The following is a 23,539-nucleotide window of genomic DNA, read 5'->3' as shown; positions in this document are numbered from 1 at the left end:
TTTTTGAGGCCCTTAGTTCGCATCTTCTCATTTTGCCTACTCAGAAGACAAAACTAGCACAGACACTTACCTGTTCCAACATAACATCCATTTGGTTGGTTTTCTTTGTGCTGAAGATGCAGGCAGAATAGAATAGCACAGGGGTCAGCAAACTATAACCATACAGCAAACATAAGGCACATCTGGCCCACCACTTGTGTTTTTGTTTTTTTTTAAATAAAGCTTTATTGGAACAGAGCCCCACAATTTACTTACATATTATCTAGAACTGCTTTCACACTACAGTAGCAGAGCTGAAAAAAGACTGCATGGCCTGCAAACCCTGAAGTATTAACTATCTGGTCTTTTACGGAAAAAATTTACCTACTCCTAAGGTAGTGGATAGTGAAGTCAGAGTATCCACTATCCTAAAAGTTCTGTTCCTACCTTACTGAGCAGGTAAGTTTAGGCAAATCACTTCACTGTTTATGCCCCAAATTTCTCATCCTTTAAACTGTGATAATAATATGATTTTCTTCATAATCAATCCTCCGTATCCATAGGTCGTACACCCGTAGATTCAACCAATCATGGTTCAAAAATATTTGGGGGGAAAATTGTGTCTGTGCTTAAAAGGTACAGATTTCTTTTTCTTTTCATTATTCCACAAATAATACACTATAGAAAGTATTTACATATCATTTACCTTATATCTGGTATTATAAACAATCTAGAGATGAGTTTAGGTACACAGGACAGTGTGCATAGATTATATGTAAATACTATGCCATTTTACATCAGGGACTTGAGCATCCACTGATTTTGGTATTTGTGGGGCCCAGAAACCAATCTCCTATAGATACTGAGAGAAGAAGCATTATAAAAACTTCATGCAATCGTACATGGAATGTGCCTAGCATAGTGTCTGGCATGTAGTAGGTATCATATAATAATTAACAATTATTGCTATTCATCAGGTAACAGTACTTTCAGAATTGCATCCAAGTAGAATTTGTTTCTAATATAGAGCTATAAAGTACACGTGCACTCTTGACAAAGGTACCAAAACCAGTTGAATCTGGGTAAGCCACTTGGTTTTAATATTGTCAATATAAAAATTTTTCAGAAGATCACTTATCATTCTTTATTGCTGGGAATCTCCACAGTATCTTGTAAATTGCTTTAAACAGGTACATAAAGTTTTCTGTTGGACTCTGTCAAATGCAGATAAGGGTCATGAAGGAAAAATTTACATTTCATCAGTATTAAAAATTTATTAAGACTCATGAAAATGTACTTTATTGTGCTTTTTTTTTTTGATGTTTTATATTACAATCCCTGGGACATAGTTTGAAAAAATTGTTTCACTGTTGCAGCTTAAACCTTAAAACATCTCAAATTCTCTCTTCAACCCAGAATGCCATTCATTAAATTTCTTCTTCTAAGGAACCATAAATGCAGTAATCTAGACCCTGATAAAGGCTTTAAACTTGTCCCATAGGATACTTGGGGTGGAGAAAGATGGAACATTAGTGTCAAAGAAGCATATTATTTGATTCTCAATATAATTAATAAACTCTTCCTCTCCCCCACAGGAATCTGCTAAATCTCCCATTCTTATTTGCATTGAAGCAAAAGATGTAGTTACCTACCTAACAGAAAAGGGGGGAAAGATCTGAAAACGGCTTTAAGTATTTAGTAGTTTAAACCCTGCATAAATTGGAGATTTGAATAAAAAATCAGCCCTGGTATTTTTCTATGAAAATGGTGAACAGAAGGAATATATGTGCTCAGAGGAATAGAGTTTTATGCCAAACATCAATCAACCCGGCTTTAGAAGACTATTTATAATACTGTGGGGGATCTGGGCAGTTGCACTTCACACTGTGAGGACCAATCCATGACATTAGATAGTGAACAATTGAAGTCTTTACAAATAATTAAAACTCTGTTTGAAATGGAGATGTTTTCCACAGCTTTCCTGTGTATGCATGATGTCATCGATATTCAAGAGTGTAAATATTGACTAGTTATTGCTGGTAGCCAGAAGGAGCAAAATCCCCTTTGAAATAATAATGTGGAGTGTGTGTATATAACATATACATATGTATGCACACACATATGCATAGAGATGTTAAATATATAGTCATATAGGGAGAGAGAAAATATAGATTTCACTTTATATGACAGTTGAATAGCTATACTTTAAACAACCTATGTTCACTGCCAGTACAGTTCTAGTGTGACTGTGTATGTATGTATGTATGTGTGTGTGTGTGTGTGTGTGTGTGTATGGGTATGATATGCAAAGAAAACGCAAAAATATTCCTGAAATTTTTTTATCTGTGTTTTGGGGTTTTTTCTTAACATGATAATGAGTGATATTATAGAGTACACCTTTGTCTTTAAAAAAAAACTCTTCATTGTTTAGGCTGGGATCTAGAAATATAAGATTTTAGAGCTTGCAGGGATAGAATTAATAATCTTATCTCATTTTCATAATATTTTAAGCTCACCTTAAATCCTTTTGGGGTGGAAGCAAAGTATTACCAATACATCAATTAAAATCCTGAAAATGGCTCCTTCATTTGACAATTTTTCATTTAAGAAACATGGGACTTAGAAAATTTTTGAGATTTTAAAAAATCCCTCCAGATTATTATTTCAATCGACTCATTTAGCTAAGAACTATTAAAGATAGCACACTTTGGCAGTGTGAAGATACAGAGGAAACAAAAGCCATTTCCTCTCTCTATGGAGCTCCCAATTCCAAGCCAGAGGTAACATACGTGCGTGCGTGGGTTTTATCAGCTAGAGATTGGGGCTCTCTACAAGAGGAAGTCGTTAGGTGATGCAAACAATAAGTGCAAAAAGAGATAGAAAATGAAGCAATCTGTACAGGTGAGAGCTGACAGAAAGAGGTAAGCCTCACCTCCGACAAAATGAATTATAGGTGCTGGATCACAGGAGTAGGGGAGAGGATGGCAGTGCAGATCAGAGAATGTCACTAACAAAGAGGTGGTGGGGGGGCATGATCGCAGTATGTTGGGAGAAATAAAAATCAAAGAGTAGAATGAATTTGAGACTATGAACTAGATTAATTAAGATTTATGGTCTTGGCCAGTTGCGATGGCTCATGCCTATAATCCCAGCACTCTGGGAGGTCGAGGTAGGCACTTGAGTCCATGAGTTCAAGACCAGCCCGGACAACATGACAAAACCTTGTCTCTTAAAAAAAAAAAAAAAAAAAAATTCTAACAATTAGCTGACTGTGGTGATGCACTCCTGTAAGTCCCAGCTACTCAGGAGGCTGAGGTGGGAGGATCACCTGATCCTGGGACGCAGACGTTGCAGTGAGCCATGAGGGTACCACTCTACTCCAGTCTTGGCAACACAGCGAGACCCTGTCTCAAAAGAAAAATTAAAAATTAAGAAAAAGAGACTTATGGTCTTATGAGTGGGGTTTCAGTTCCATTTTTTGGCTTTACAAGATTCCCAATCAAAATTACACATACAAAATGGAATGAAGAAAGGCTTTGCATTTACTTACGAGGTGAAAGAAACATGATAATATTGACCCATTCATTTTAACTACGTTAGTAAACACTAAAGTTTGTTCCTTAAGTGATTTTCCCACCTGTAGGTAGCGAATGAATTTCACACATCTTTTAGACTCTCCACCATATGGACCAAGAGCAAGACTGACTACACATCGATAGATTGTTTCAGTCCATTGTATTGGGTATATTGAATAGATAAAGTGAAATTTCCTCCACAGTCTTCTCAGATGAGTTCGCAGAAGTCCCTGACTCCCAGGTTAAAGAGGTCATTATGAATATAGCTTATTAGGATAGAAGATGCCGTCTGGAATTAAAGTCACCACTGGTCAAATTGGCTGGTTCCTGTGATAACTTTGTGCTGTCAACACATACAAAGAGAAGTGTGCGAAAATGATTCAGTCAAAGAATAACTAGACTAACAAAGAGAACAATTCTGGACAAAAAGTAATCCCGTTTGATTCTGAGAGTAATCCCATCCTCGGGGCAGCTTGGCAAATCCCCCACTTGAAATTTTGTTTTGGAAACACGTTCTCTGACAAGGCAAGAATTCCTCCTAAAGTGACATGGAGAATTCAGGCCCTAAGCCTGGAGGTTCTTGCTGTGAGGCCCATCAGCATGGAAACAGGCATTTTTTTAAAGGAAAGAATCCAGACATTTTCTTTTTCCTGATGCCTGTGTAGACGTGTTTCATTGCAGTTCCTTTCAGTCAGCCTGAATGCGGGAAAGCACCAGGGGGAGCTCACACATCTTCCTTCTTTTTCTCCCCCTCTTAGAGAAGGTTGGCTCTTGTATCCTAGCAAAGGGTGGGTCAAAAACAACAACATGCATGAAATGATTCACAAAGGTAAACAAAGGCAATTAGCTCTGTAAAAATACTCTAGATTCTTTCTGAAGACTTGGCACTACACTGCTCATACTGGACACACCTACAGACAGCATTCAGCCAACTCAGCGGGCTTTAAGATGGAGCCTCTTAAACCTTCTGCATCAAAAAGACATATGGGAATGTCCCTGATAAGTGCTTGTGTCTCCTTTTAAGAGACACAGAGAGAAATTGATTCTGCCTCCTTGCAATTCGAACCGGCATTTTCCAGAACACTCCAATTTGAATCACAGTGGAGGGTCATGGGAGGGATTTGGCACAGGAGGATTGGGTCTTTGGTTTTCCACACTGATCAATGGGATTGATTTTTCTGTTTTGCTTTTGTTTTTTTGTTTTGTTTTGTTTTAGAAGAGAATTAGTTCCTTTTTCTATCTCTCTCCAGGATTACAAACATGAAGGCAAAGAAGAGAAACTCAAAATATATCATTAACCTTGGCTTGTCAATATTAGTGGAGAGAATCAATGGTGCAAGGAATCCTAGAGGACTAGAACATCCGCATATTCATTCGACTTCCTGATTATGTGTTACTGACACTAACATTTCAGAGTGTGGAAGACCCTGCCCCACCTGGGGAGAGGGAGAGACAAAGATCCCCTGCTGCTGGTACTTGATTCACACATAATGCCCTCCATTCACTGCTTTCAAGAAATTACCTATTTCTAATCTTAAATTTCAGTCTACCGATCACAAAATCAGAGATCCTAGCCATGAAAGAGACTTCATGAGACCATGTGACCAACTTTCTGAGGCGGGTGAGATAGCGTTGTTCTGCATTTTATTTTATAGAAGAAATCACTGAGATTCAGAAAGGAAAATAAAGAGTCTGGGTCTCAGATGAATGATTTTTCTCCGTAGATTAAAAATCCATTCAGTATCCAGTTCCTCGTCCCAACCTACCCCTCCTAATAAGGCTGTGAATAGCGTTTTTTATATCCCAAGTCTATACTTTGAGCCACTGGCAACCCTTAGGAGGAAAGAGATGAATCAGAAGGGATTGCAGAATCATTAGAAATTGAGGTAGCTGAACACCTGGGGGAACGCTGGGTTTGATTCAAAACTCTCATCAAATGTGGGTTTCTCCTGGGTTGGAGGCCGCTGAGCCGCAGGGAAGCTGCGGGGCCAGCCGAGAAGCCGGCGGCCTCTTGGATCCCCAGTGTCGCGCGACAGCTCGACCCGAGACAAGGCACCTGGCGCTGATGCCAGGCGGAGGCCCCGCGTGGCGAGGTCGGCGGCTACAGCGCCGGGCGGTCGGGTCCGGGCGGGGCTGCAGTCTTCGGGTTCCCGCGGCCGCGAGGCGGGGCTGGCGGGCGCTGCGGGCGGCGCGGAGGCTGCGGGGAGCGCGGGGAGGGCGTAGAGCCGGACTCGCAGGAAGATCGAGTAGCGCAGGGCCGGGGCGGGGACCCGCGCCCGGAAAGGGCGCACGGGGAGGGTGCACGGGGAGGCGCACGGTGGGCCCAGGGGCTGCGGTCCGGGCCGCGGTGCGGGAACAGACTGACTCCCTGCCGCCGCGGAGCCAAGTCCGCGAGAGGTGCGGGTGGAGATGTCGCACGGGAGACTTCTGCACCCAGGTGCAAATCCAAGCCACCTCGCCAGCGTGAATGGGGGACGGCGCAGGGCGCGGCTGGGGTTCACCGTGACAAAAGCCCAGTGCCTGGTTCAAACTCCCCCCCCCCCCCCGCAGGATTAGAACATCTGAGATTAAAAATGACTCACACGTCAGTGCAGCAGAATTTCCCTGCGACTTCGATGGCAGGAGAGCGGCACCTCTCAGGGACAGCTGTGAGCATCCCTCGGGCCCCACCGACCGCGCCATCTGACCTGCGGGAAACGAAATCTGAGCTCCGGAATTCGAACGGCCCCACGCACGTTCATTCCCGGAAAAATCTCCTAGGAGGGCCGTGATTTTTCCACTCAAGAGATCATTTAGGGAGATGTCCTGGATGGGACAGGTAGACAAATGGCGGCCCGAGGAAAATGCGGGAAACTACGTTGTAGACGCTTAAGCATCAACTGTCTGGGCTCCCGGGCAGGGTGCGGAGGACATGACCCACTAGAAACATCACATCCCCCGGGCTCCTGGCATTTTCTAAATCTGGGAATGTGCCAGTGAAGAAGAGTGTGGGGAAATTTTATGAACATAGAATTTATTTTCCTGAAACGTTAAGTCGTGAAGTGGCGGCTTCAGCTCTCCCCAGCTTTAGGATTTTAACCGACTGATGCTTTGGTTTTAATCACCAAGAGTAATTCTTGGTAATCAAATCAGCAAAATCGTTTCCCTTACCTATTACTGGTTGGGAAAGATTCCTTTCCCCCAGCTCATGGTATCAGTTCTCGGATCCAAGATATTAAGTATTGGCCAGGCATTCACAGGGGGTTAATAGGATCCCCCTAGACACCTTGGTTTGTCCAGACCAGAGACACCAAAAGCTGCTATGGAGGGATAATGGAGAACGGGAAAAGTTGGTTAAGAAAAGCCTCCTTTTTTTCCTTACTTGCAAGCTACACTTTCGACGTTCTTTCTTTGACACTAAATGGAAATTACTGAATTGGTAACTTCTTGGTTTTCCTTGTCACACTGGGTTTTCCCCCCTGTTTGAAAGGTTTTGTGTTTTTGGGTTTTGGTTTGGCGGGGGAGGGGAAGGGGAAAGTGGATAGGGAGACGAAGAGTGAGCTCTTACTGCTTTTATCCAAATCCTATTAGGTCTTGTTCTTCACTGTAACGTGGAATGGAGAAGTTGCGTAAGTACGTGATTGACAAACAAGGTCTCTTAGAAGAGAGTTAAGGAATGGAAAACACAATGGGTCCTGGAGAAAAAGAAAACCCTTAGTATGACATACTGGCCTTTAAATGGAGGACACATGAATATGGAAAGGAGAGGCAAACGTGACATGAGGTGCACTTTGCTGAGCCCTCCCGCCTCCATGTATCAAGAAGTTTACTCCCATTATCTCATCTAATTCTACCCACAACCCAAGAAGAAGGGTGACATTTTTAATTCGGGTTTTTACAGATGAGAAATTTGTATCTCAGAGGCCCATAGTAAATTGCCTGAGGGCATATAGCTAGTTAGGACAGAATTAGAATTGATTAAGGAGTCAAGAATTCCTTGAGAATTCGTGTTTTAAACTCTCGATTAGTTACCGAGGGAAGCTGAGAAATTAATTACCTTCTGGGGGGATCTTTAGATTAGTGGGGAAATAATGTTAAGCCCACAGAAAGACAAGCCCATGAATTTTCTTGTTATCAATGATGTGGTTTGGAGAAAGGGGTGACAATTTGAGAAAACTGAAAAGTGTTGAAATTCTTTTAAAAAGATTCTATGTAAACTTGATAGAGCTACTAGAGATAATTAGGCAAATGTCCATTTTCTTCTGGAAGCTTCTATTATTTGAGGAGAAAACTGAAAAGATTTAGACTTTCAGATTAAGAACAATTTGAATTTTAGTTGGAAAGTAAACAATCTATCTGCATAATTCAGTTTAAAAGTCATGGAAAGGCTGTTGCAAAATTCTGATCCCGCTCAGGGAGAGCAAGCACCGCTTTCAAATCAGACAGACCTGGCTATGAATTTGAGTGGTGACTGTGCCTAGCTGTGCGACCAACGGCAACTTTCTTAACCTCTCTGGGCTTCGGAGTCCTCATCTGTAAAATGAGACAAGCCCTTGCAAGATTCTTGTGATGATAAAATAAAAGAGTATGGGTGAAAGTCCTTATCTGAAAGCCTGATGTGTAGTAGACATTCAACAGAGTCAGCAATGTTTCCTTTGATTAAAGCACTTGAGAACAGGAAATGGAGAAGCACTAAAGCCACCTCTTCAACAATTTTGCCTGAGGCTGACTCTGGGGGAAAGACTTGGATTCTCACTAGCCTGTGAATCTGCAGTGACTTCCTTGAAAGGACAGACAGTTATAAAAGCAAGCAATGAAGTCTGGGAAGGTGGAGGAGCGTGGTTATGGAAAAGTTATCCCCACATCTTAAGTCTTCTGGATCTTGAGATTAAGCAACAATACTTTCAGAAATTGCAAGATATGAAGGCTGAAGCAAAATACCCCTTGTGTAATTTTTAAGTCAGTTAATAATGAAGGTGTATATAAAACAGAAATGTTTGTGTTCTTACTTAAACCTTGAAAAAGTCCCTTGAACAACTAAGGGATTTTTTTTTGGCTTTTTTTTTTGAGACAGAGTTTCCCTCCATCTCCAGGCTGGTGGAGTGCAGTGGCATGATCCCGGCTCACTGCAACTTCCGTTTTCCAGAGTCAAGTGATTCTCCTGCCTCAGCCTCACGAGTAGCTGGGACTACAGGCACGCACCACCACATCCGGCTAATTTTTTGTATTTTTAGTAGAGACGGGGTTTCACCTTATTGGCCAGGATGGTCTCCATCTCTTGACCTCGTGATCATTACGCCTCGGCCTCCCAAAGTGCCGGGATTACAGGCCTGAGCCACGGCGCCCAGCGGGGATTTTTTTTTTTTCCAGTGTTTCTTAATAGAGGTATTTTCATCATTTTTAAAAGAAACTAACTATATACTATTTTTGCCTAGTTATTGTATACTATTGCCCTGCCAAAAATTAGTTATTACTTTGGGATTTATGTTTAAATATTACTGTGAAATTCTGCTTTTAAAAAACTGTGGAACAATTCATCAAAATGTTTTCCTCTGATGTTTTCTACCAAGTAAAGGCAATATTAATTCTGGAGATTTTTTTGAAAATAATGATTTTTTTTTCCTGATTATGAAAGTAACACATGCTCATTGTGGACAACTTAGTATAAAATGGGAGAACAAGCTATAAAGAAGCAAACAAGAACACCCTTATTCTCACCAGTAAGAGTTAACCGTTTAATACTTTGATGATTTCCTTCCAGTCTTTTTATCTGTTTTTTTGTTTTAGGCTTGGTATGAACCTATGGAGTATAACATTGTGCATTCTTAGTTTTACATTTACTTCCCCTATGTCACTAAAAAGTATCTGTAACATTTTTAGTGACTGTCTAATTTTATATTATACCAATACAACATCATTTTCTATTGCTGAATGTCTGTGGGTCCCAGTTTTTGCTATTGTAAATTATGCTAAATCAAAATCTGTGTTCATAAATCTTTGAGTTTAAGATTATTTCGTTAAGATAGATTTCTATAATAAGAATTACTAGGTTCATATAGTACTTTAAATGCTTTTGAAATATATTCACAAATTGATTTTAGCAATTCCGTCCAAGCAGCAATAGATGAAGAGAGAGCTGTTCTCTCCTAATGCCTCTAGGAGAGTGACTGATACCACTGCCCGAAAAAAAAAAATCTTTTCTAATTTGATAGGTTAAAGAAAAGATCTTGTTTTATTTGTATTTGCGGCGGCGGGGAGGGGGGGGGTGGCTACTGCCATTGAACAGCTTTTCCAGATGTTCATCAGCCATTTTCTCTTTTGTGAACTATCTATTATTGACCTTTCCCTGTTTTTCAATTGAGGCTTTACATTTTTTAACTCTATTTATATAAACTCCACATATCAGCCCTTTATTGTAATTGTGGCAGTTTTTTCCCATTTTACTTTTTGCTTTTTAATGTTATTCATGATTTTTGATATATAAAAAGTTAAAGATTTATTTAGATAAATCTATCAAGTATTTTAAATTTTTTCTTTTTTGTTGCCCTACAGAAAATCACCTGAATAGATATTCACCTATTTTTTTCTACTTGCATTTTTATTAGTTTTTTTTTTTTTTTTTTTTGCTTGTTTTTACATTTAACTCTTTATTGCTTCTGTACTTTATTGCCCCATGGATAGCCAGGCAGTTTTTCTAATACCATCAACTCAATATCCGTCTCTCCCTCACTGATTTACTGTGCCTCCTACATCAGAGACCTCATTTGGTTGATAAAGGTGCAGGGATGCTTTTCACAGTACAGCTGTAAACAGCTAGTGCAATATGGGCATCAGCCAATCAGAACCAGTCATAAGCATCCGACAGGGCCAGCGAGTACATCCCAGCTGAGGACCAAAACTGCAAATGGGACCTAAGAGTTTCCTGCATGCAGTAAAAGAGGTTTCCTTTCAAGGAAAGATCTGTTTAAATGAACTTAACATATTTAAAGGGAGAGTTTCCTGTAAGTTTCATTTGGAGCAAGTGGAGTTTACATTAGCCTCATTGTGTTCATTCAACAAACACTAGTTAAGCCACCCCTGTGGGCAGGTTCTGTTCTCAATAGATGAGAGAGACACAGAGACAGAGACAGAGGGAGAGAGAGAGAGAGAGAGGCTCTAAGACAGATGATAGATAGATAGATGATGATAGATAGATAGATAGATAGATAGATAGATAGATGATAGATAGATAGATGATAGATATCTCCCCATTTCTCTCTCTTTTTGTGCATCTTTCTCATATTGTCAAAAATGCTACTAAACTCAGGGAAATTCATATAAAGTGGTAGTGCCAATTTCCTACTATTTAGATCGTATCATTTCTCCTTCATTACAACAGTTGTCACTATTCTTTGGGATACACTCCTGGTCAACTCACCCTTTCCTAATATGAAACAAATTGCATCTGCCAGTAATTTGGTCTGCTTATTTGAAAAGTTGATAGACTGTACATCTTTGGTTTGTCCATCTGTTCTCATAGTTTGCTCCTTAAAGAATTGGATTATTTGCTACACTTTTCAGGTGGCTTTATTTCTGAATTTTCTTGTGCATGATAACAATACCAGAGGATGTCTCAATTTTACATTCTACCTTTCCTTTTGCTTTAAAATAATTTAAATCACTTCAAGAAAGATTGATCAAGAAATTTTATTTCTATCAAATTCTTTATGCAATTAGGTTACTGAACTTTTGAAATCAAAAAAGGAAATCAGATTTTATGGTTTTGCCCAGTATAATATCAAATGTCAATGTTGTTCTATTATAAAGAATTACAATATTCTACATATTACATTCTTATATTAGAACAGTACTATTCTACATATACTATTCTAATATAAGAATAACACAGCAATAGACCAGTTGTTCCTGTTAATGAAGACTTGTTGATTCGTCGTTTGTAGATGGGGTGAGAGGATCAGGACTCAACTGGGATCTGACATCTGGGAATTCCCAAGGGCCTGACATTGGATGGACATCGGAGCAGAAGAATCCATCATTAGGAAGAACAAAGAGTGAGGAATTCAGGGGTCAATCGTGACTCCAGAGCCTGGAAAATGAATATCAACCATGAGACTGCTATCAGACCCAGACCCTATCCCAGGGAGAAGGAGTGTACAGAACTGAGCGTGTTCTTGCCACAGCTCATAGGAGAGAAACAGGGCCCAAAGCTTCAATGAATAGACCCAAAATGAGGAGGAAAATGTTGATGTCATCAAATTAGCAGAGATTAACCAGATTAGGTTTTCTGGCACTTGGCAGAGTGGTGACTCAAAATAAAAACTTAGTTTGAAAAAAAAGTACAGATATTTTACATTGTTTGGTCATCTTGATTATCACATGACACCAATATGGGCCTTGGGCGTAGACATTTATTTCTGTGCATTGTAAACCTTTCTATGTTCAAGTATGACTACAGTACTAGATTCCCACGATTCCTTGAAAGGTTAACCTGTTCTTGCTGAGGACTGAGTTCTCTCCCAATGCCTGTTCTGAAACAGCACTTCAACTGCAATCATGGTATTATTACTTGCCTCTCCCTAACTATCCTCTTGAAAGTCTGAATCTCCCATTCCCAGATTATAATCCTTTGGAGTTAAATGCTAGCCTTGATTCAGCTTGAGTTTGTTGTTCCTCCTTCAACAGAGAGACTCAGACTATTAGTTACTTCCACTCTCAAAAGAGAAAGCTACCAAGAAGGGGGTTAGAAAACTAATGAAAAAAAAATTATTGCCGGGCGCGGTGGCTCAAGCCTGTAATCCCAGCACTTTGGGAGGCCGAGGCGGGTGGATCACGAGGTCAAGAGATCGAGACCATCCCGGTCAACATGGTGAAACCCCGTCTCTACTAAAAATACAAAAAATTAGCTGGGCGTGGTGGCGCGTGCCTGTAATCCCAGCTACTCGGGAGGCTGAGGCAGGAGAATTGCTTGAACCCAGAAGGCGGAGGTTGTGGTGAGCCGAGATTGCGCCATTGCACTCCAGCCTGGGTAACAAGAGCGAAACTCCGTCTCAAAAAAAAAAAAAAAAAAAAAAAATTATTTTCATGTATCCCGTAGTAACGGTAGATTTTAGTTGACATACCATATAATCTATTCCTGGTGCCTTTCTGGATGGCTGGGCCCAGTAATTTATACCAGCTTCTGATCCCCTTAAGCAACTTGGTGCCACTTATACAAACACATTATATCATCTCTATAGAATAGTGTGGCATTTATAGTCCCACAAACTTAGGCTGTGGACGTACTCTTATTTGATTTTGTTCTTAAAAATGTAATGTGGCATTTTATTCCTAAACAGCTTCAGTACCTTGCTGACTTTGAGCTACTGTAAAGTTACTACTATTCCCGGGACCCTGATATTTGTGAGGTTTATTCAATATTTATTCAATTATTTATTTAAAACTATTATTCTGTTTCTGATCAATAAGGTAATCTATGCTTGCTATAGAAAAACTGGACAATTCAGAAAAGCATAAAGATGCATATAAAAATAGTTCACCCCATCACTTTGCATGCATCTTTCAACATTGCAAATATGCCACACTTTTTTCACTTAGCAAAATATCATGTCATTAAATGCTCTGCAAAGAATGATTGCTTCTGGTTAGAATTTTAAACTACAATATTACACTTCTAGAAATTTACCTAATAAATAGTTACTGTTGCATAGCAAATATTTAACTACAAAGTTTACAGCATTCTCATTTATAATAATAAATAACTGACATCTTACAAAAATATTGAGTAAATATTAAACAATGAAGTACAATACAGCTGCTAAATTGTTTTTAAAATAATATTTTATAACAAAAATTTGTATCCGTGAATTAAGAGAAAAAGAAAATTATAAAACTGTATATACAGCATGCTTTCCTTTTTAAATAATATTTAATCATATCTATTAAAAAACTTTGATGACCTAAAAGTTAAAATGGTTAGATCTGGTTGGAGGAATCATGAGTTGTTTTTTAGTTTTGTTTCAAGACTATTTTTCTAAATGTCTAATGATGTATATGCATTATAATCATAATAAAAATATTTAATTCACTAATTTAATTAATGATATTTCACCACTTCAAGGTATCATAATTTATTTAATTCATTTCCTCACGTTTGGACATATAGGATATTCATGATAAATAATGCCGCATCATGAACACCACCTTCATCTCTGGAAGTGAGGAAGTAAAGATATTGGGGGATGAATAAAGGGTATATCTTTATCAATAATGATTTATTTATTATTCTGGATGTTGGTATATTAGTTCATTCTCATGCTTCTAAAAAGACAAACCCAAGACTGGGTAATTTATAAAGGTGATTTTATTATAAAATATTTATAAAGTCAATTTTTAATTGACTCACCATTCAACACAGCCGGGGAGGCCTCAGGAAACTTAGAATCATGGCAGAAGGGGAAGCTAACACGTCGTTCTTCACATGGTGACAAAAGAAGAATGGGAGTCTGCACCAAGGGAGAAACCCTTTATAAAATCATCAGATCTCATGAGAACTCCTATCACAAGAACAGTATGGAGGAAACCACCTATGATTCAATCATCTCTACTTGGTCCTCCCCTTGACACATAGGGATTATTACAATTTAAGATGAGATTTTCAGTGAAGACACAGGTATACCCTATCAGTTGGGTACATGAATGTTCACTGTATTAATCTTCATGTTTTGTATGTATTAAATACTTCATATTAAATTTAAAAGCAATACTACAGTGAGCCAGTAATATATATATACATATACAAAATATACATTTGGGCCGGGCGCGGTGGCTCACGCCTATAATCCCAGAACTTTGGGAAGCCAAGACGGGTGGATCACGAGGTCAAGAGATCGAAAGCATCCTCGTCAACAAGGTGAAACTCCGTCTCTACTAAAAATACAAAAATTAGCTGGGCATGGTGGTGCGTGCCTATAGTCCCGGCTACTCGGGAAGCTGAGGCAGGAGAATTGCTTGAACCCAGGAGGCGGAGGTTGCTGTGAGCCGAGATTGCACCATTGCACTCCAGTCTGGGTCGCAACAGCGAAACTCCGTCTCAAAAAAAAAAAAAAAAAAAAAAAAAAAAAAAAAAAAATATATATATATATATATATATATATATATACATTTGATTATTTCTTTAAAATAATTTGCTAAAAGAACTGAGTAGAAATGAAAAAAAAAATTTAAAGCTTTCGAAATATATGCGATATTTTCCTCTAGGAAGCCAGAAACAATTTATAGCCCCACTGGCAGTATACCTGTTTGTTTTTCATCTCACCTTTGCAAACAATGGCCATTTATTATTTCTTAGTCTTTGCAAAATTGGGGAACAAAAGTTACCCCTATTGTATTAAGCTGAATTCCTTTGATTCGCAGTGAAGAAGACATTTTTGTCTTTATTGGTCATTTGCCTTTCTTTTTTATATATTGCCTGCTACTTCTTTTGCCCATTTTTCTGTAGATTGGGCATTATTTTATTATTAATCTTTATAGTACTAAGAATATCATTCACAACTGGTAATCTGCTTTGAACTTTTGGTATATGGTATTTTGATGTATGAAAGTTTTTTGTTTGTTTGTTTGTTTGTTTTTAGACGGAGTTTCGGAGTTTCACTCTTGTTACCCAGGCTGGAGTGCAATGGTGCGATCTCAGCTCACCTGCAACCTCCGCCTCCTGGGTTCAGGCAATTCTCCTGCCTCAGCCTCCTGAGTAGCTAGGATTACAGGCATGCGCCACCACGCCCAGCTAATTTGTATTTTTAGTAGAGATGGGTTTTCACCATGTTGACCAGGATGGTCTTGATCTCTTGACCTTGTGATCCTCCCGCCTCGGCCTCCCAAAGTGCTGGGATTACAGGCCTGAGCCACCGCGCCCGGCCTGAAAGTTTTACAGTTTATATAATGCAATATAGAAAAACTTTCTTTCATGATTTTTTCCCTTTATCTGAAAGTTTAGAAAGGCCGTATCTTTGATAATACCACATACACACTAATCTACAGTTTTTTCTAACTTATTGTGGTTTTTGTATTGTTTTATATTTAGCTCTCTAAGCTATCCATAGGTATGATGTAAAGATCTAACTACTTTTTTATCAAAGTAACTGGATCATAATATTTCAGGCCCCTCATTTTAAAAATAAATAAATAACTTTTATTTTAATGCATTTCCTGGTTTGAAATGCTCTTTTTCCAATTACTAATACTAGAATCTATTTTTTTGGCTTTTCTTTTCTTTTCTTTTTTTTCTTTCTTTTTTTTTTAATTAAAAAATACCAACATCTCCTCAACCCTCTCGCCTCCAGAAACCACTATATGTTTTGGCTTTTTATTCTGTCCATATGGCCATCTCCTTTTGCACAGATCTCCTTGCTATATTTTATTTATTCTACCTCTATATTTTTATATCCTGTAGATTAATTTCCTTTAATAATTCTTTCTCTTTTAATTTCTTCTTGGTTTGGTTAACTATTGTAGATGAAATTTCAAACCATTTTATTATGTTCCAAAATTATTCTACTGGACTTTTCTTGCAGTGGCATTTAACCTATACATGAATTGGGAAGAATGGAAGCTCATGTGATACTGATCCTTCCAATGTCAAAACATGGAATGACTCCCCATTGATCCAAGTTGTACTAATTGGTCTCTAGTTAATTTTTATAATTTTCTTCCTATAGGTCCTAAACATTTATGCTGAAATTTACATCTAGATATAAATGTGACTTTATTAGAAAGATGACATTTTCAGTAAGCATTAGGAAAATACCTAAATATTTACGGGGGAAAACCATTTTATACCATTCAAAAAGGCAGAACTCAAATGGATTAAGCATTTAAAAATTTTTTCAAAGAGAAAAAAATACTGAAAGTAACCATTTAAACAAGTATTCTAATCTGATAGTAATGAAGCCTTTCTGCAGCGTGATTCTTAGACTAGTTGCCATAAAGAAAAAAAGAAAAAAAATGGAACAAATTTTAAAACTAAAATTTTTAAAGATTCCCTATAGAAAAAGATGCTATATATGTTCAAAGGTAAATAACTAATTGGGAAAAATATGTTTAGCATAGGAAGTATTTCTCCAAATCAACAAGAGAAAGATGTAAAAGGAGTGGGGGTGGACAAGAAGATACAATCAATGGAAGAGAAAGAAACAATAACAGGCATTTGAAATATGACAATTTCACTCCTAATGAAATAGTAGGCCAGGCACAGTGGCTCAGGCCTGTAATTCCAGCACTTTGGGAGGCCAAGGCAGGCAGATTACCTAGGTCAGAGTTCAAGACCAGCCTGGCCAACATGGTGAAACCTGTCTCTAATAAAAATACAAAAAAAAAAAAAAATAGCCGGGTGTGATAGTGGGTGCCTGTAATCCTGGCTATTCGGGAGGCTGAGGCAGGAGAATTGCTTGAACCCAAGAGGCAGAGGTTGCAGTGAGCCAAGATAACGCCACTGCACTCCAGGCTGGGATACAGAGCAAGACTCTGTCTCAGAAAAAAAAAATAGAAATATAATTGAAACCACAATGAACCATCGCTTTTCTTCCATTATTTCATTATAAAAGACACTTTTAAACATGATAACAATCAGGGTTAGGTGAAGTTATAGAAAAACAAGCACTCACACAATGCTAAGATTATGAATTGACACAGTCTTTTTGAAGGGTAAATAGTCAAATTTAAGAAAGTATAAAAGATACCTGCACTTTGACCTACCAATTTTATTTTCAAGAATTGTAACTATAAATTGTTCCAAAAGAAGTAGACAAATGTTTATTGCAGCATTTGTGTGCTCATTGCAGCATTGCTTATAATTTTGAAGAACGAGAACAAAAAAATATTAAAAGTTGCCTATGTCAAGAGAGGACCTATTGTAGCTGAATTTTGAGCAGAGAAGTGACAAATTGGAATTAGATATTGAACCACCTTTGCATTTTAAAATTAATTCCCACTCTGATGATTACAACTCCTTTACAGATTAATTTACTAATATTGTATTTAGCAAATTTTTGCATTGATACTTAAAATTATTTGTTAAATTTTTAACTCGTTTCAAAATAAAATCATGATGATTTATTTATCTTTATTTATTTGTCCGAATTTCACTTTGTTAGTTTTTAATCCCTTTTCAACCATTTTAAGAATATGTGTGTGTTTGCTTGTTTGTTTTTGGAGAAAGGACAGCCTTGTGCTCAGTCAAAAAAACATTATATTTCCTAACCTCTCTTGCAGCTAAATGACTAAGTTCAAAGCCATGAGTTACAATGGAAAGTTTGTGGGTACTTCTGGAAAGGTTTTTTAATGGGAACTAAAACAGGTGGGAGGTATGCCCATATCTCCCTTTTCCTTCTTTCTGCCTCCTTCCTAGAATGTAAATGTTATGGTTGAAGCTCCAGTAGTTATTTTGGATGATGAAGTAATTTTGAGATGGAAAGAAAAATGATGGAGCAGAAAGAGCAATGAAGATTGAATCTTTGGTGACTAAGAAGATATCTTTCTTCATATTTCTTTTTAAGTGTGAAATGCTTTTGAATTTTTATTTGGTGTGCCAAAATATTAGCTATCCCTCATAGTTTTACATCATTTGAAAATTTGACAGGCCTGCCTTCCTTGGCCCAACTTAATTTTTATTCCTCCAGGTTAATCCATTAATTAAGAACCTTTGGATATAATGATTGACCAACTATAAGTTTCACTGACTACCCTCTTAGGTAGTTAATATTTTATGTATTTTCCACCAAGGTAGAAAGACACTCTATCAACTATCTTACTAAAGATAGCCTAGATTTTAAGAATTCTCCTTAAATCTCCCTGGGTTATAATAAAGAATTTGTCTGGTCTTCATCCCAGATTCCTGACAGGGAGCTTCAAAAACCCTTGGAATTTCCTGAATGATAGGAATATCTCTGTTATGCTAATGAGGTGACTCACAGTGAGACCCTGATATCCTCAGGATGATGGCTGGTCACATGATTAGAGGGTTGAGATTCTGACTTGCCGGATCTCCAGGGAGGGGAGGAGGACTGGAGACTGAGTTCAGTCACATGGCCCGTGACTTAATTAATTATGCCTAGCTAATGAAGCCCCAATAAAAACCAAAGCCCAGTGGAGGCTCCTGGTCAGTAAACACATTGATATGCCAAGAGGGTGATCGGTCTACTCTATGGAGAGGGCATGAAAGCTCTGCGCTCCCTCTCAGGCTTTGCCCTCGGTGTATGCTTTATAATAAAACTAATCATAAGTATTGAGCTTTCCTGAGTTTTGTAAGTTGTTCTATTGATCCCTGAGTGGGATCATGGTGACCTCCCAGATCAGTAGCCAGTTTATCAGAAGTATAGGTAGCCTAGCAGACACCATTTAGAGCCGGCACCTGGAGTGAGAATAATCTTTTGAAGGACGGAACCCTTTACTTGTGGATCTGACACTTACTCCAGCTGGTTAACAACAGAATTGGGTTGCAGGACACCCATTTGTCTGAGTACTTCCCAAATTAATGAGCTATACAAAATAAAAGAAAAAAAGACTAGGTTGTTTGGCTTGCTTAATTCTTTTTTTTTTTCTTTTTCTTTTTTTTTTTTTTTTTTGAGACGGAGTTTCACTCTTGTTACCCAGGCTGGAGTGCAATGGCGCGATCTCGGCTCACCGCAACCTCCGCCTCCTGGGTTCAGGCAATTCTCCTGCCTCAGCCTCCTGAGTAACTGGGATTACAGGCACGTGCCACCATGCCCAGCTAATTTTTTGTATTTTTAGTAGAGACAGGGTTTCACCATGTTGACCAGTATGGTCTCGATCTCTTGACCTCGTGATCCACCCACCTCGGGCTGCCAAAGTGCTGGGATTACAGGCTTGCTTAGTTCTGATAAATCCATCGTAGGTCCTACTTTCTTTTCTAAATAAGTCCCCTCTGTAATGATACACTAGGCAATTTTGCCAGGAATGTTTATCAATCCCACCATTCCATAGCTTGCAAAACTCTCTATCATTTTACAAAGATTGCTGGCTGATATGGGGATTTTATGGATAATTCTTTAATTTGTAAGAAACATGAAATAATTTAATGTGATCAAATCACCCTTTTCCCAGTTATTACTTTTAGTTCCCTAGCTATACTGTTTGCTCTAGTTGTAAGCATTATTGTTGAAGAATCGTTCTGTATTTAAATTTTTTTTTTTTTTTTTTTTTTTTTTAGTAATTTGCTTAAAGTGGTGATTCTCAATCGGGATTTTTGTCTCCCACCCCCTAAGAGACATTTGGCAATGTTTGGTGATGTTTTTGTTTATCATAACTGGGGAGTGGGGTGCTTCTAGTTGGTAGTGGATAGAGGCCGATGATGTGGCTAAGCATCCCATAATGCACAGGAAAGCCACCCACAACAAAGAATTATCGGGCCCAAACATCACTAGGACCATGCCTTAGAAATACTGCACTAACGTAACCTCAGGAGTAGAAGAGAATAAAGGAACTTCATCCAGGTCTTCAGGACTCCAGCTGATCTCAAAATGACCTCACTTTCTGTCTTTAATGGCTCTCAACTTTTCATTTAAAGCACTTTTTACTTATCCTCAGTATTTCCCTTTTAAGATCTACTTGCCTGCTAATAGTCCCACTTTTAGAAATTTTGGCAAAGGCATAGTATTTATTGTTTCTTTAGCTTTTTAAATTTTGTTTTCCTAAAGTCTAGGATACTGAGGCTCTTCACAATGATGGCCCTAGCATGTTGTCATCTTTTTCCCCATATTTCCAACACTTTCACATCACCCACACTTTTTCAGTGGTGAGAATGGAGTCATAACGTAGTTACGTTAAGATACTAAATTATTCAAAAGAAAAAAAGTGTTCAACATGCTTCATACATAATGCCAAGAAGTGTGAACACTGCTACATACACAACGCATCATCACTTTTTATTATGCTTTTGTGTTTTTCTCTTAAGCAAGTGAATTTTCAAATACAGAGACTCTCCTAATAAATGTTAGCCTATTTCATGTAAGAAGAGAGCATGATTTTAAAAACAGCAGGTTTTTAAATCATATACTGTCTATATGATTTGTATAGACAGTATAGTCTGTTGTTCTGTCATGAATCTATTTAAGAAGGACCTAGTGTAACTTAGAAAGGTACATTCTACTAAAGAAAGAGTAAAATCATATCATATTGTTCCTTTTGCTCAGCACTTCTCTCTTCTGCCACCATGTGAAGAAGGACGTGTTTGCTTCGCCTTCTGTCATGATTGTAAGTTTCCTGAGGCCTCCCTAGCCATGCCTAACTGTGAGTCAATTAAACCACTTTCCTTTATAAATTACCCAGTCACAAGAATGCCTTTATTAGCAGCGTGAGAATAAACTAATACACTGATCCTGGCAGCTGACCATGGCCACCAGATCAGGCTGCTTCTGAGTAGCTTGCTGAAGAAGGAGAACCACAAGGCCAGTGCCAAGAGCTAGGCACAAGGAGAAATGCAGGTGCCACACAGAAGCCAGTGGCATTGCATTCACAAGCACAGGTGAACTCTCTTGAGAGTGCAGAGTCAGAAATTATTGAAGGGTCCCTGGAATTCCTCCAGTCACACTGGAGGAGGATGAGCTGGAAAAACAGTGAGACCCAGGGAAACTGGTTATCAACATTAAGCATATCTAAATCAGCATGGCCCCTTTCCATCTGAGCTTCTATACACATGACTCTAGTTAATTCAATCTCAATTCAGTCACTTCGTGCCTACAACAAATCAAAGGAAGTATTTCTTTTCTAGACATCTAAAGGACTATGATTTTTCCAAAGCTATTTCAAGGGCTTCTACAGACCTAATAATCAATTGAATGGCTGTTGTGTTTTGCTTTGTTTTTCTTTTTCCAAGATCTGAAATTTTCTTATTAGATTTTAAGTTAGTAAGTCAAATCTCCATTGACATCTAGGAATTGATTGCAGGACCCCCAACTAAAGCATACTGTCTAAGGACATGAGCTCAAAGTCAACTTAAACATGCATACAAGAAATTGTATGCACTGATTGCTGGCAGCTGGAAGTCATTTCTCTCCTCTGAATTTCCTTAGACACTCTCCTCTTAGTCCTATCTAGATGGTAGTAGAATCATTTATATATAGTTCTTATCTCCTTTCCTAGCCTTACTTAGTAAGCACACTGAGGGCATGTTTGAGAACTAAATGTTCTTATATCCCCTTTTAGGTGAGGAGTCCAAAGGGTTTACAGCCACCTGAGACAGCGTATTTTGATTTGCTTGATGTATGTCAGTGTTAGCTATATGTACATGAGATCAACACATCTCTCTAGCACAATCAGAAAAAAAATAGTCATATTAGTTCATATGAACCAAATATCCAAATCAAATGATGACGTTCCTCTTACTTTTCAACCCCTTCTATTGCCACCCATGGCTTTTCTGAAATTAAATACGAAATGCACATTGCCTTCCTCCTCAGAGAGTTTGTCAGTGAGACTAAATCAATGGAGAGCTTCTATTGATAGGTATCATTATATTTCATTTTATACAAGGTGAAAGATCACTGCAGGTGTTACCTTTATTGGAATATCCCACAGTAAATCCTTATCAGCCACTCCAGTTAGACCTACCTCTTTAAGGTCTCCCAAGCTTTTTTGAACCTGGACGCTTTTTTTTTTGAGATGGAATTTTGCTCTTTTTGCCCAGGATGGAGTGCAATGGTACAATCTTGGCTCACTACAACCTCTGCTTCCCGGGTTCAAGCAACTCTCCTGCTTCAACCTCCTGAATAGCTGGGTTACAGGTGCAACATGGACACTTAGCCATCATGATTTCACAGCTTGGAATGGTTTCCCTTTCCCCCACCCCGTATTTAAACTCCACCTATTCTTCAAGGCCTAGTTCAAGTTCCATCTATAAGAAACCCCTTTCACGGTACTCTAGGCTACACCACGCTGTCCCTTCCTTGAACTCTTGCTCACACAGTGTATCCCTTAATAGTGCTCTAATTGTTTCATGTTACATTAGTGTTGTCTTACCAAGTGGATCATAAACTGTCTGGTGTCTATCCCCTACAAATCCGGGCACAATGTTGGACTTCTTTTTGTGCCCAATAAATACTTGTCAATTGACTGATTGGTTTAGAAAACACAGTACACGGTTGGGGAGCGGCCGGGAAATGAAAAGCAATAGACAGATTTCAGATATGGCCAAATTTAGATTACATTTAAATCTATGTGTTTCTTTTAAAAAATGAATGTTCAAGTCCCTGACTCTGGACCTAGCAGGTTAGCCCACTGAGCTTTGGATTTCAGGGTGTTATTGTTGATTTGGCTTTCCTGGGATGTAACTCTGAGAAGATGGATTATCATGTGCTCCTAATGCACTACACAGCCTATTGACTTTATATGTCATCAATGTATATTGTATGTCTACACTATTACCACGAAAAGCAGGAGGTGCATGTAGTTATGCCTCTGTCTCAGCCCGTCATCCCATGCTGTGCCCTATGGGAAGCCACTGATTCCTACACTTGGAGCTGGGACAATGCAACTTAATCAGACTGACAGGAAACAGGCAGCAATTACAGTGTGCTGCTACATCTGCTGGGTTCCACTTCACTGAAGGAAGAGTTATCTCAATTTTAATGTACATTCCTTTTTCATGTTTCATTTAACCTCTGCTGTATTATTAAACACATCAAAATATAATGACACTCGTTAAAGAAGAAAAAGAGGACAGTTGGGATATTTTGGACTGTATCTCCTATATTTGTAACTTAATTGTATCATTTTTGCTTCTCTTCAACATCTCTCCCTGGTGAATAACTAATTCAGTATATAGGTATTTAAATAGCAAGTTGGGAACTGGCTGTTTAAACACCTACATCAACACTGAGTGCAGCTACAAAGCAGTGTCCCTCAATCATTTTTCTGTTTTCACCGCTAGTGTTTCTCTTTTCAAAAACATTCTTTTACAATGTGTCAAAATAGCTAGTTTACCCATTACTGCAGTG

At 38.6% G+C, this 23,539-nt stretch overlaps 1 long non-coding RNA gene across 1 annotated transcript; it reads right to left on the bottom strand.

The window, feature by feature from the left end:
- Nucleotides 1-1,056: 1,056 nt before the first annotated feature.
- On the bottom strand, nucleotides 1,057-6,401 carry LOC144578879 (uncharacterized). The gene is made up of 2 exons (XR_013525339.1): nucleotides 6,137-6,401; nucleotides 1,057-4,332 (listed from the first exon to the last, which is right to left on the bottom strand). It is a non-coding gene; the product is annotated as an uncharacterized LOC144578879 (long non-coding RNA).
- Nucleotides 6,402-23,539: the final 17,138 nt, after the last annotated feature.

The sequence above is a fragment of the Callithrix jacchus genome, chromosome 13, assembly GCF_049354715.1.
Source record: "Callithrix jacchus isolate 240 chromosome 13, calJac240_pri, whole genome shotgun sequence".
NCBI lineage: Eukaryota > Metazoa > Chordata > Mammalia > Primates > Cebidae > Callithrix > Callithrix jacchus.
The sequence above is the reverse complement of the archived record's forward strand: the minus strand, read 5'-3'. Positions and strand labels throughout refer to the sequence as shown.